Below are 12,649 nucleotides of genomic sequence, written 5' to 3'. Positions count from 1 at the left end.
GTTTAGGCCTCCTCGATTAATGACTTCACCCTGTCACAGCACGCAACTTACTGCATTAAAATTTGATGAAATCAATCATTGTGTGCTTTATGTTTCCCGGGTAGAATCTGTTCGATTCTATTCCGCTAGATGGAATGGTGGAGTGGAAATTTTGACTGATAGGTTTGCTTTGATTCCACAAGGTGAGAGTGAGCATCTGGTGTCTGTCATAGTGTGATGTCGTATGGCCTTGGCAAGTCCGGACAGGTTCCATGACACCAGAGGCACACCACAAGCGTGCGAATGGTCTAACACGGTGCAACTTGCGCGAAGACTGGAGGGTTCTAACCATGGGCTGCTTGAGCGGATGTTTTCTATCTCAAGGGGCTCTAAAATCTGAACTGTTTAACCAGGAAATATATTCACAACAGAACACTTTAAACGGGAAAAATATACATATATCTTAATACAACTGATCAAGGCACAAAGAAAATCACACATAATATGAAGGAAAACTTCTTAACCGAGTTTCACTGTACCTGGTTTTCTAGAGTGAAACTAGCAGGCATCCTCAATGGCATCTAATTATGATCAGGGTACCTATTTTCAAGAAAAAGGGGGAATGCACAGGGAAATTAAAATGCAGAAAGTGTACAGGGAAATGACCAGTCACATCAGAATGAGGCTTTTGATCTGAGACTTGACCCAAACGGAAGGATCGAACAGGACTGATGTGGACGCTACATGAGTCATACACAGTGAGTAGTACGTTGAGAGAAACATTAAGACAGAGTCAGTGCACGTGGTAGTGAAGGAGAAATGAAAACGATAGACATACTTGTGCTAATCGCTCAAAGGTGGCAGTACACGAAGCACGCGGAGTATCCAATATTGCATAAACTTGAGTGTGGTGTAGCTTACAGTTCACGGTTAATGATAGCGTAATTCCAGATCTTTACTTCTATAGTAAAATTAAATGTTCGTAGATTGTATCTTTCCTCATTAATTTGTAATTGCTTTGCCAAAACTTAAATGATAATAATACACGCCTCAAAAAATGTTTTGCACCCCCTGGAATTCTGGGTTTCTATGTTGCTGATGACCCCAGGAAACATGGGATGCAAATACACACTTAGTCAGACATAGCATGATTGATGTAAAAAAGAAAGCAACGGCAGTCACAACACACACTACTCTCCAGCAACGTGCACCCGTCTATCGAACAACAAAATCTAATTCTTTCTCTCATTACAGTGTTACTGTACCTTGTGCACTGAAGCATAATCAGACCCATTGTGGCATGCTGTCCGCAAGGCAGTTGAGGCTGTCCTGGTTGATCCTGTCTCATTCTCTGACAGGTGGGAGATGGCTTCGCTCAGCCCACTGCCTGTTTCACCATGTCCCAGGCACGTTCAATGGGATTCATGTCCAAAGATACTGCAGGCCAGTCTATCCAATGGATTTGGGCTCTCCAAAGGAGGTTCATAATATTGGAGCAGTATGAGTGCATGTTGTCATCTTGCAGAATGAATCTGTTGCAAAAATCTCAGTATGGTTGAAAAGTGGGCTCAAGGATACTGTTCCGGTATTGTGTACCAGTACCTCTATGACAGTGAGTGGCTTTCCACGTCCATATGTAAGGCTGCCCCAAAATATGATGGATCCACCTCCCTGTTGGGCATGCTGGATGGCATACAAGACTCGTCTGCTATTACCTCGCTATCTCGAAACCCTCCTCCAATGATTATTTAGCATCAGATACATTTGGAATTCATCTGTGAAGGGGACCCACTGCCATACTACCGGAGTCCAGACCAAGTGCTCCTTTGCCCATCTGTAACTGGTGCAATGATGTAGGGTTGTATGTGCATGTGCTTGCCAAGGAACTCTTTGAGTGTAGGTGGTCTCTATGGAGCCTGTTTGTGATTGCCTGCATAAACACAGCCCTACCAGTTGTTTGCCTTAAGGCTTTACGTAGTTCTGTTGCTGTGTCTGACTAGTTCCTGTGACCCAGGATTCACATGTAATGGACTTCAGCTTCTGTTGTTCACAATGAACAACCACTGTAAGATTGATGTTCAACAGTTTGTGTTGAATGATAGCGTCTGTATGTCCTAACATCATTACTATGGTGAACAACAACCAGGCTGGCAACTGCCCTCACAGACAGGCCTTGCTCACACAATGTCGTTATGTGCGTATGGTCAAAAGTGGTAATGAATCGTTGAGGCATGCCTCTATACTGTACAGGACATAAATGTGCTCTTGACATGTTGTGTCCACAGGTGACAGTAACAGCGCACTCTTCTAGACTGTTCTGAGACTGTGCGCTTTACCTCTACATCCATGAACAGGTAGCATTACACGTCTTTTGGACGTCTGTCATGCAACAACTCTTAGAGCAAACATCCTTTACGAACACAAAAAATACAGGTCAGAACTGTTTTTGAGGCGTGTATTATAAATTGTAAAAACAATAACTCCATGTAATTTACATAATGTAAAGGTGCTAACTATTATAGACTGCTCGAAATTATCACAGAAAAAATTCTGTAAAGAATGAAATGTGTCAGTGGTGCTTTTTTCTATGCATGCTACTTGACCAGCATACATATTTTGTCAACACTTTCATTTACTACAGTATCTGGGATCTTGTTCCTGAGTTTCTGAACACTAACCCATATGTTTCTGTTACGAGTGTGTTCAGAACCTGGCATGCACACTCACATCAGTTTTAAGAATAATGTCCCTGATGAACACAGGCCTTAGAAGAGTGATTGGCTGATGGCTTGCTGTGAGCAATGGAGTTGATTTTTGTTCCTTTCCATTTAGATGCTGGGGAAAGTTATATGTTCATAAACCACTGTGTTAGGGTTATTATAATTGAATTTCATTGTACATATTATAATATTTGTATGTATTCTTCATGATATTACATAAAATATCACATTTTAGCATTTTAGTTTTCTTATATAAATTGCCTCCTCTGCGAACCATGTGACCTTGCCGCGGTGGGGAGGCTTGCGTGTCCCAATGATGCAGATAGCCAAGCCGCAGGTGCAACCATATTGGATGGGTATCTGTTGAGAGACCAGACTAACGAATGGTTCATCGAAAGGGGGGTAGCAGCCTTTCGGTAGTTGCAAGGGCGGCAGTCTAGATGATTGACTGATACGGCCTTGTAATAATACTCAACATGGCTTAGCTGTGTTGATACTGCTACACGGCTGAAAGCAACGGGAAACTACAGCCGTAACTACCTCCCGAGGACATGCAGCTCTCTCTGTATGAATGATGTACTGATGATGGCTTCCTCCCGGGTAAAATATTCCGGAGGTAAACTAGTCCCCCATTCGGATCTCCGGGTGGGGACTACACGAGAGGGGGCGATCATCAGGAAGATGGATACTGACATTCTGCGAGTTGGAGCGTGGAATGTTAGAAGTTTGAATCGTTGTGGTAGGTTAGAGAATCTGAAAAGGGAGATGGATAGGCTAAAGTTAGATGTAGTTGGTATAAGTGAAGTACGTTGGCAGGAAGAACAGGATTTTTGGTCAGGCGACTACCGAATCATCAACACGAAATCAAACAGGGGAAATGCAGGAGTTGGTTTAATAATGAATAAGAAAATAGGCCAGCGGATAAGCTACTACGACCAGCATAGTGAAAGAATTATTGTCGTCAAGATAGACACCAAACCAATGCCCACCACAATAGTGCACGTCTATATGCCTACTAGTTCAGTGGATGATGAAGAAATTGAAAGAATATATGAGGAGATAGAAGATTTAATACAATATGTAAAAGGTGACGAGAATCTAATTGTGATGGGAGACTGGAATGCAGTGGTAGGCCAAGGAGGAGAAGGTAGTACAGTAGGAGAATTTGGATTGGGACAAAGGAACGAAAGAGGAAGTCGGCTGGTTGAATTCTGCACTGATCATAATTTAGTCCTTGCCAATACTTGGTTCAAACACCACAAACGACGGCTGTATACGTGGACGAGACCTGGAGACACTGGAAGGTATCAAATAGACTTCATTATGATTAGGCAGAGATTCAGAAATCAGGTGTTGGATTGCAAAACTTTCCCAGGAGCAGACGTGGACTCTGACCACAACTTGTTGGTCATGAAATGCCATCTGAAGTTGAAGAACTTGAAGAAAGGAAAGAATGCAAAAAGATGGGATCTAGACAAGTTGAAAGAAAAGAGTGTGAGGGATTGTTTCAAGGAACATGTTGCACAAGGACTAAATGAAAAGGCTGAAGGAAACACAATAGAGGAAGAGTGGAGAGTCACGAAAAATGAAGTCAGTAGAGCTGCTGAAGAAATGTTAGGAAGGAAGAAAATATCAACTAAGAATCAGTGGATAACTCAGGAGATACTAGACCTGATTGATGAACGACGAAAATACAAGAATGCTAGAAATGAAGAAGACAGAAAAGAATACAGGCGATTAAAGAATGAAGTGGATAGAAAGTGCAAGATAGCTAAGGAAGAATGGCTGAAGGAGAAGTGCAAGGATGTCGAAGGCTGTATGGTCCTGGGAAAGGTAGATGCTGCATACAGGAAAATCAAAGAAACCTTTAGAGAAAGGAAATATAGGTGCATGAATATTAAGAGCTCAGATGGGAAGCCACTTCTAGGGAAAGAAGACAAAGCAGAAAGATGGCAGGAGAATATCCAACAGTTGTATCAAGGTAACGATGTAGATAATTTGGTTCTGGAACATGAAGAGGTTGTTGATGCTGATGAAATGGGAGACCCAATTTTGAGGTCAGAGTTTGACAGAGCTGTGAGTGACCTAAATAGGAACAAGGCACCTGGAATTGATGATATTCCCTCTGAATTACTGACTGCCTTAGGTGAAACCAGCATGGTAAGGTTATTTCATTTAGTGTGCAGGATGTATGAGACAGGAGAAGTCCCATCCGATTTTCGGCAGAATGTTGTTATACCTATTCCCAAGAAAGCCGGTGCTGACAGGTGTGAAAACTACCGCACCATTAGTTTAGTATCTCATGTCTGCAAAATTTTAACACGTATTATTTACAGAAGATTGGAAAAACAAGTTGAAGCTGAGTTGGGAGAAGATCAATTTGGCTTCAGAAGAAATGTAGGAACACATGAAGCAATCCTGACTTTACGTCTGATCTTAGAGGATCGAATCAAGAAGGACAAGCCCACGTACATGGCATTCGTAGATCTAGAAAAGGCATTTGATAATGTTGATTGGAACAAGCTATTTATGATTCTGAAGATGATAGGGATCAGATACCGAGAACGAAGAATTATCTACAACCTGTATAAAAATCAGTCTGCAGTGATAAGAATCGAGGGCTTTGAAAAAGAAGCAGCAATCCAGAAAGGAGTGAGGCAAGGCTGTAGTTTGTCCCCTCTCCTTTTCAATGTTTACATAGAACAGGCAGTAAAGGAAATCAAAGAGAAATTTGGAAAGGGAATCACAGTCCAAGGGGAGGAAATCAAAACCTTGAGATTTGCCGATGATATTGTTATTTTATCTGAGACTGCAGAAGATCTCGAGAAGTTGCTGAATGGTATGGATGAAGTCTTGGGTAAGGACTACAAGATGAAAATAAATAAGTCCAAAACAAACGTAATGGAGTGCAGTCGAACGAAGGCAGGTGATGTAGGAAATATTAGATTAGGAAACAAAGTCTTAAAGGAAGTAGATGAATATTGTTACTTGGGTAGTAAAATAACTAACGATGGCAGAAGTAAGGAGGACATAAAATGCAGACTAGCACAAGCAAGGAAGAGCTTTCTTAAGAAAAGAAATTTGCTCACTTCAAACATTGATATCGGAATTAGAAAGATGTTTTTGAAGACTTTCGTGTGGAGCGTGGCATTGTATGGAAGTGAAACATGGACGATAACTAGCTCAGAAAGAAAGAGAATAGAAGCTTTTGAAATGTGGTGTTACAGAAGAATGCTGAAGGTGAGATGGATAGATCGAATCACGAATGAAGAGGTACTGAATCGAATTGGTGAGAGGAGATCGATTTGGCTAAATTTGACGAGAAGAAGAGATAGAATGATAGGACACATCTTAAGACACCCAAGACTTGTTCAGTTGGTTTTAGAAGGAAGTGTAGGTGGTAAGAACGGTAGGGGTAGACCAAGGTATGAATATGACAAACAGATCAGAGCAGATGTAGGATGCAATAGTTACGTAGAAATGAAAAGGTTAGCACAGGATAGGGTGGCATGGAGGGCTGCATCAAACCAGTCTATGGACTGATGACTCAAACAACACAACATATATAAATTGCTGTGTTGAAGTTTCACTGACAGCCCCTTGGTGACATGGAACGTTCAAGAGCCGTTTTACCCTGCGGACAGAGGTGATTCAGATGTGAGCACTGTAATTATGCAGCAATGTCTTTAAAAATTCACTGTAACTACAGTTTGGCTCAAATTATTTTCAACTGTTTACAGTAGAGACTCAAATGAATGTAGTTTACATTCATTAACTTTATATTTACGTATGGTTTAGTAATGACGAAGGGACCCTCCACATTTTCTATGGAAATAAAGTGACGTTCTTGTATTTGCATGGGTTGTTTCATAATGCAGTGAAAACTAGGGTAATTGTTGTCTCAGAAACTTTGAGTGGAAGAACCGAGATAAATAGTTTAAAGATTCATTTAGCACAAATTCTGTGTTAATATGTCTATTAGTTCATGAGAAAGAGTACGTACACTTAGGCTACTTTGGCACGTTTTGTTGTCCATTACTTGGCCGTGCGCATCATGCCGTCCCATTTCTTATGTTAATACGCCCATCCTCGCTTCACTCAGTCCAGTCTTCTGTAGTACAGTTATTGCTTGAGTTATTACGACTTTATTACTTCTGTTTCATTCAAACTGCACCGTGCCATCCTGTTGCTCCACACAATGTCATATTTCAAATTGACAGCAAGTCAAGAAATTATGATTACAAGTAATCATGCTCATATTTGTTGTATTGGCTTTATAATTGATCGGGTGGTTGAATTATATATATTTTTTTCAAGTAATTATACGCCATAGCCCGTCAGGACCTCGACACAAATCGGACTAAAAATAAGTGACATCACAATCACCCTGTTGCTCAACAGCAGACAGGTACCTATTTCCATTTCCCAAGGAGATGAGGTAAATAAAAGAATAAATGGCAGGGACGAGGCAGGACGATAGAAAATTTTCCATAAGACCAAGAAGAAGGAAGGAATGCTACGCACATACCTCATGATCGTTTAGCGGAAGGATGCTAGCATTCATCCAGTGTTTCAACAAAATAATCCCATACTTATTCGATGAAACACAGAACAACAGATATTAAAACAATCGTATCAACAAGCATCAAAATCCACTAAGAAACACCTAGAGCGGTAGATTGACTTTAAATGAACTTTACAGTACAACCATGGAAAACATGACGATGACTGAGAGACAGGTTATGCAGGAAATCCATGAGATGGCAGAAACAAAATACAACAAGAAGCCAGTTACCTAAATCCACCTACATACTATTCTACAAGAGTTGCATTACCAACAAACAAACAATTCCCAAATCTACCAGGACACATGAAAAATTATAAGGTCACACAACCTTCTATCAAGTGCCATAACTGCCCAATAATGACTACACAACATCAAAACCACAATAACTTCCACAAACATGTGTCAGCCCTTCAGGGTTAAAAGATTACACAATCTTCAACACCATGCTATGAAGTCATCATGCGACCATCAAAATTTACACTCAAAACAACACACCGGTACTGAAATAAAACCACCAGATACAGGCCCAACACCAAACCTATCGCGGCTAAAGAAGTAGAATTCTCAGGTTAAGAACCATACTTTCACAACACAACACTACAACAACAGGTAGATATGGTAGGATACTCCACATAGTACAACAGCACACAACTCGCATAGAACAGCACGCAACAGGAAATAAAATAAATAATTTGAAATAAGGAACCTGGCGAATAAAGCTTCCAGAGGAGCTCAGAACTAATGTTTAGCGTGGGGCTACAGAAAACGATAATAGGAAAGATACTTCCAACAGTTATCAAATTGGGTACGAAGATCCTTTAGGTACGACAAACTAGCAACGAGCCAGTCTCAAAAAGAACTCACAACTCCCAAAGAGATGGAAATAGTAGAGAACCGGGCACTAGGAGAATTAGTAAAGGAGGAGCACCTATTACAAACAGTCAGACAGTAGAGAACCAGAAAGACTGAAGTCCATGCACAAGGCAAACAGGTTACCACTCCCAACACCAGTCGACAGAGCTCCTTCACAACTAATCACTTCCGCCAAAGATTGTCACTGACAATTAATAATGGTTTTCCAAACGTACACCACCTAATGAAATTATATTACAATGCGAAGCATATCCTGCGATGAATGCACTATTGCCCTACAACCAGCACGAGTGAGCAATCATACAGTAGAAACAAAACCAACCCCCGTAGACAGAAGAACGGGGAGGAAAACAGAGATAAACATCATGCACAACATCCCGAAAGGGTGCCCTAACATAACAGTGCATTCTCGAATCATGATCAACACCTATAGTTTCAAATTATGTAAAGTTTAGAATTTTAAAGAAGAACAGTCCAGGGTTGAAGACCAACCAAACCTACCATAGGATGGTGACAGGAAAAAGAACCTTGCAAGGCGCGGAAAGGTAGCACGGGCTGAGCAAATATAACCAACAGAAATTAAATCAATAGGAGTAGATTGACAAGTAATTCACAGGACACCAGAGCTACAAGATCGACATAAGGTAATAAAACTTCATATGCCAAATCCGCTTCGTCACGAAATATCATCAAGACACCATTACAGGATAATTTTTCCAGACCTATCAAAGGAAAAGCTCGCACAGGAAACCATCATAAGCCAGGGAATCAATACAGACATTAGAAATCAGAAAATATTACATGGTTTTACACACTACCCATGAATTAACCCTAATTTGCCCACTAAGAGGTAGTTCTTAGGCACATCTTTAAACAGTACACCACATTCTACCCAAGGTTGTACCAAACACCAAAATTAAAAGGAAACTTAAGGGAAACTACATCTTATCCAGATTTGATTTGGGACAGATGAACTCGCCTAATTCTCTTAGCGATGGGATCACTAACTAACACTGATACAGGGGACAGGAACTGCAAAATGGTACAAGGTCCTTGGCACCTGGGAGCCAGTTTAGCAGTAAATATTTTGATAGCTTTACTAATTGGGTAGCATTTAATGAAGACATGGTCTCCAACCTTCAACCTTGTTGATTTTCTACCCTTGTTGTACCGTTTTTTAGCCTTCTCGTACGATACAGACAGATTTTTCCTCTCTTCATCCCAAATTTTCTGAAGATCATTGTGCTTGGACAGGTCAGGAAGAAGGTCATTGATTCCAAGTAGGTTGGACATGGGCGAATACGGAGGGTAACCAAACATCAGAGACATAGGCGTCTTACCATGAGTTTCATGTAAAGCTGAGTTGAACGCATGGGCCAACCAATGCAGGCAAGAATCCCACTTGGACTGATTGTTATGATGAAACGCAATCAAGGCCGACTTTAGATTCCTGTTCATTCTCTCAGCGTAAGATGGGTTAGGATAGTATGGAGTGGTAGTTACATGTGAGATGCACAACTCGAACAAATATTTCCTGAATGAATGGCTGGTGAAAGCACTGGCGTTGTCGGAGACTAAAAACTTGGGAGGACCAAAGGATGCAAAGATAGAGTTCAAACAACTGATAGTCGTTCGAGTGTCAGTAGATCTCGTAGGGATAATCCAGCTGAATCGAGAAAAGGCATCAATGCACACGAAAATGTGGGTGTTTCCTAAGGTAGAACAAGGGAGCAGACCCAGGAAATCGATGAAGAGCCGTTCCATTGGGCGAGAGGCTTGAGAAGAAGATAAAAATCCCACATGGTTGTTCAGACTCGGTTTGCTAATAGCACAGGTTTGACAAGATTTCACCATGTTTCTAATATCATTATCCATCTTTTTCCAAATGAAGATCTATCTAATCTTTTCCCTTGTCTTGAACGTACCCAAATGTCCACCAATGGGAGAGCAGTGATAATATTTGAAAATTTCCGGGACAAGGACCCTAGGGACAACAATTTTGAAATTCCTACTCTTTCGACCTTTACAACAAAGAACATCCTTAACAAGAGAGTATGGCTTTACTACAGATCCTTTGTTAAGCTTATCAATGATCTCCTTCAAATCTGGATCAGTTTTCTGATGATCTGCAATTTCATGATATAGTAGAGGAAGATCCGAAAGAATGGCATTAACTCCAAAGACATTAGTTACAATTTTTTCATCATCAGGATTTACATCGGTGCCAAAATTACCCTCAAACATCCTACTTAGGCCGTCGGCGATGACGTTCTCAGAACCCCTGATATGCCTGACATTGAAATTGAACGATGAAATCCTCAAAGCCCATCTAGTGATACGGTCAGTTCTCTTGGGTCGGTTCAATACCCAAGAAAGAGCTTGGTTGTCTGTCTCAAGATCAAAATTAACATGCTCGATGAAGGGTCTGAATTTTTCCAGGGCAAACAACACGGCCAGACATTCCAACTCATAAATGGAGTATTTGTTTTCTAGGTTGGTAAGAGTCCTAGACACGTAAGCTACAGGCCTACGCCCATCCTCGTACTCTTGTAGAAGAACACCAGCAATCGCTTTGCCAGAGGCGTCAGTTTGCTCAATGAACCTTTTATTAAAATTTGGAATAGCGAAAACAGGAGCATTCATCAGAGCGGATTTCAAAGCTTCAAAGGCTTCTTGCTGAGGACGACCCCAGAAGAACTTCACGTCTTTACGTCTAAGATGATTTAGAGGAACAGCTATCACTGCAAAATTAGGAATGAACTTCCTGAAAAAATTGACCATGCCCACGAACCGTGCGATGCCTTTGACATCTTTAGGGGGTCGAAAATCCCTAATAGCCTGAGTCCTAGAGTGGTCGATGGAGATACCATCGGAGGAAACCACATGTCCAAGGAAAGACATACTCGGCTTAACAAACGCTACTTTTGACAACTTGACAGTCAGCCCAGCTTTCTCAAGCGATCCAGGACTTCTCTAACATGTTCGATATGTTCTTCGAAGGTTTTTGAACATATAACCAGGTCATCAAGGTAATTAAAGACGAACCTGAACTTAATATCATAGAGAATATTGTCTAACAGTCTCGTGAGAACAGCCGCGCCACAAGAGATGCCAAACGGGAGCCGCAGAAATTGATAGAGGTTCCAATCAGTGATGAAAGCAGTTAGTGGAATGGAAGACTTAGACAATGGGACTTGGTAATATGCCTGATTGAGATCTAACACAGTGAAAAACTTGGCACCCGAGAACCACCCAAAACAAGTGTGCAGATCGGGTAAAGGGATGGATTGCAAGATGACCTTGTGGTTTAAAGCCCTGTAGTCGATAACAGCCCTGAACCCTCCAGAGGGTTTAGGTACCAGGAAGACCGGGGATGCATAGGGAGAGGTAGATGGACGGATCACTCCGTCAGCTAACATTTGGTCAATAATCTTTTTAAGCTCGAGCATACGAGGAGGTGAGAGGCGGTAAGGAGGGGATCTGACAGGAGTGTTATCTGATAACTCAATCTGATACTCGAGAACATCAGTAACTCCTAACTTGCTAGTAAACACATCAGGGAAATCATTACATAGAACACGAATACACTCAGCTTCCTCCTCACTTAAATGGCTGAGATCTAATTTATCAATTTCACCAACTCCTTCCGGTACTGACTCATCTACACAGGAAACCTTCATTGCACATGAGGAAAGATCCCTTAAGTTAAATTTAGAATCAGGTGAAAATTTAAAGAAAAACATCCTAGCTTGAAGACCCATAACTAGTCCCATTTTCAACAAGAACCCTGTCCCTTAAATCATGTTGCAAGACAGGTTAGGTGCCACAAGGCATGTGATTTTCCAGGTGAAATTCCCAATTCTTACTTTTACCTTTACAGCCCCACAATTTCCAACTTGTTCCCATTAGCAGCCACACACTTCACACCAACAGGTAATAATCCTCCCGATTATCACACATATATTCAATTACTGTCTCAGAAATGGAACTTTCCCTGCACTCTGGAAACAAGCTAATGTCATCCCAGTGCCCAAGATAAACGATCCTAAACTGACCTCTGACTATCGCCCAGTTTCTATTCTTCCAGCGCTTTCTAAGGCTTTGGAAAGACTGGTGTACGAGCAAGTATTGAAATATTTAAATAACTATTCTCTCCTTGACCCATTACAATCGGGCTTTAAGAAAGGGTACAGCACTGCCACGGCTCTCCTTAAAGTGACAGAAGACATCAGACTAGCTATGGAACAACGACAACTTACAGTACTAACGCTACTGGATTTCAGTGGTGCTTTTGATACAATAGACTTACAGCTACTAATTAAGAAAATGGAATATTACTTGTTTGACCCTTTAGTACTGAAGTTTTTTACGTCATATTTGAAAGATCGGAGGCAGCGGGTGATAACTCGCGAAAGAAATTCAGAATGGCGTACAAGGAAAGTTGGCACGCCACAAGGTAGTATTTTAGGACCGTTGCTTTTTACATTGTATATCAATGACATTTCATCTT

Source organism: Anabrus simplex, chromosome X (assembly GCF_040414725.1).
Source record: "Anabrus simplex isolate iqAnaSimp1 chromosome X, ASM4041472v1, whole genome shotgun sequence".
NCBI classification, from domain to species: domain Eukaryota; kingdom Metazoa; phylum Arthropoda; class Insecta; order Orthoptera; family Tettigoniidae; genus Anabrus; species Anabrus simplex.
Note: the sequence above shows the minus strand (reverse complement) of the source record.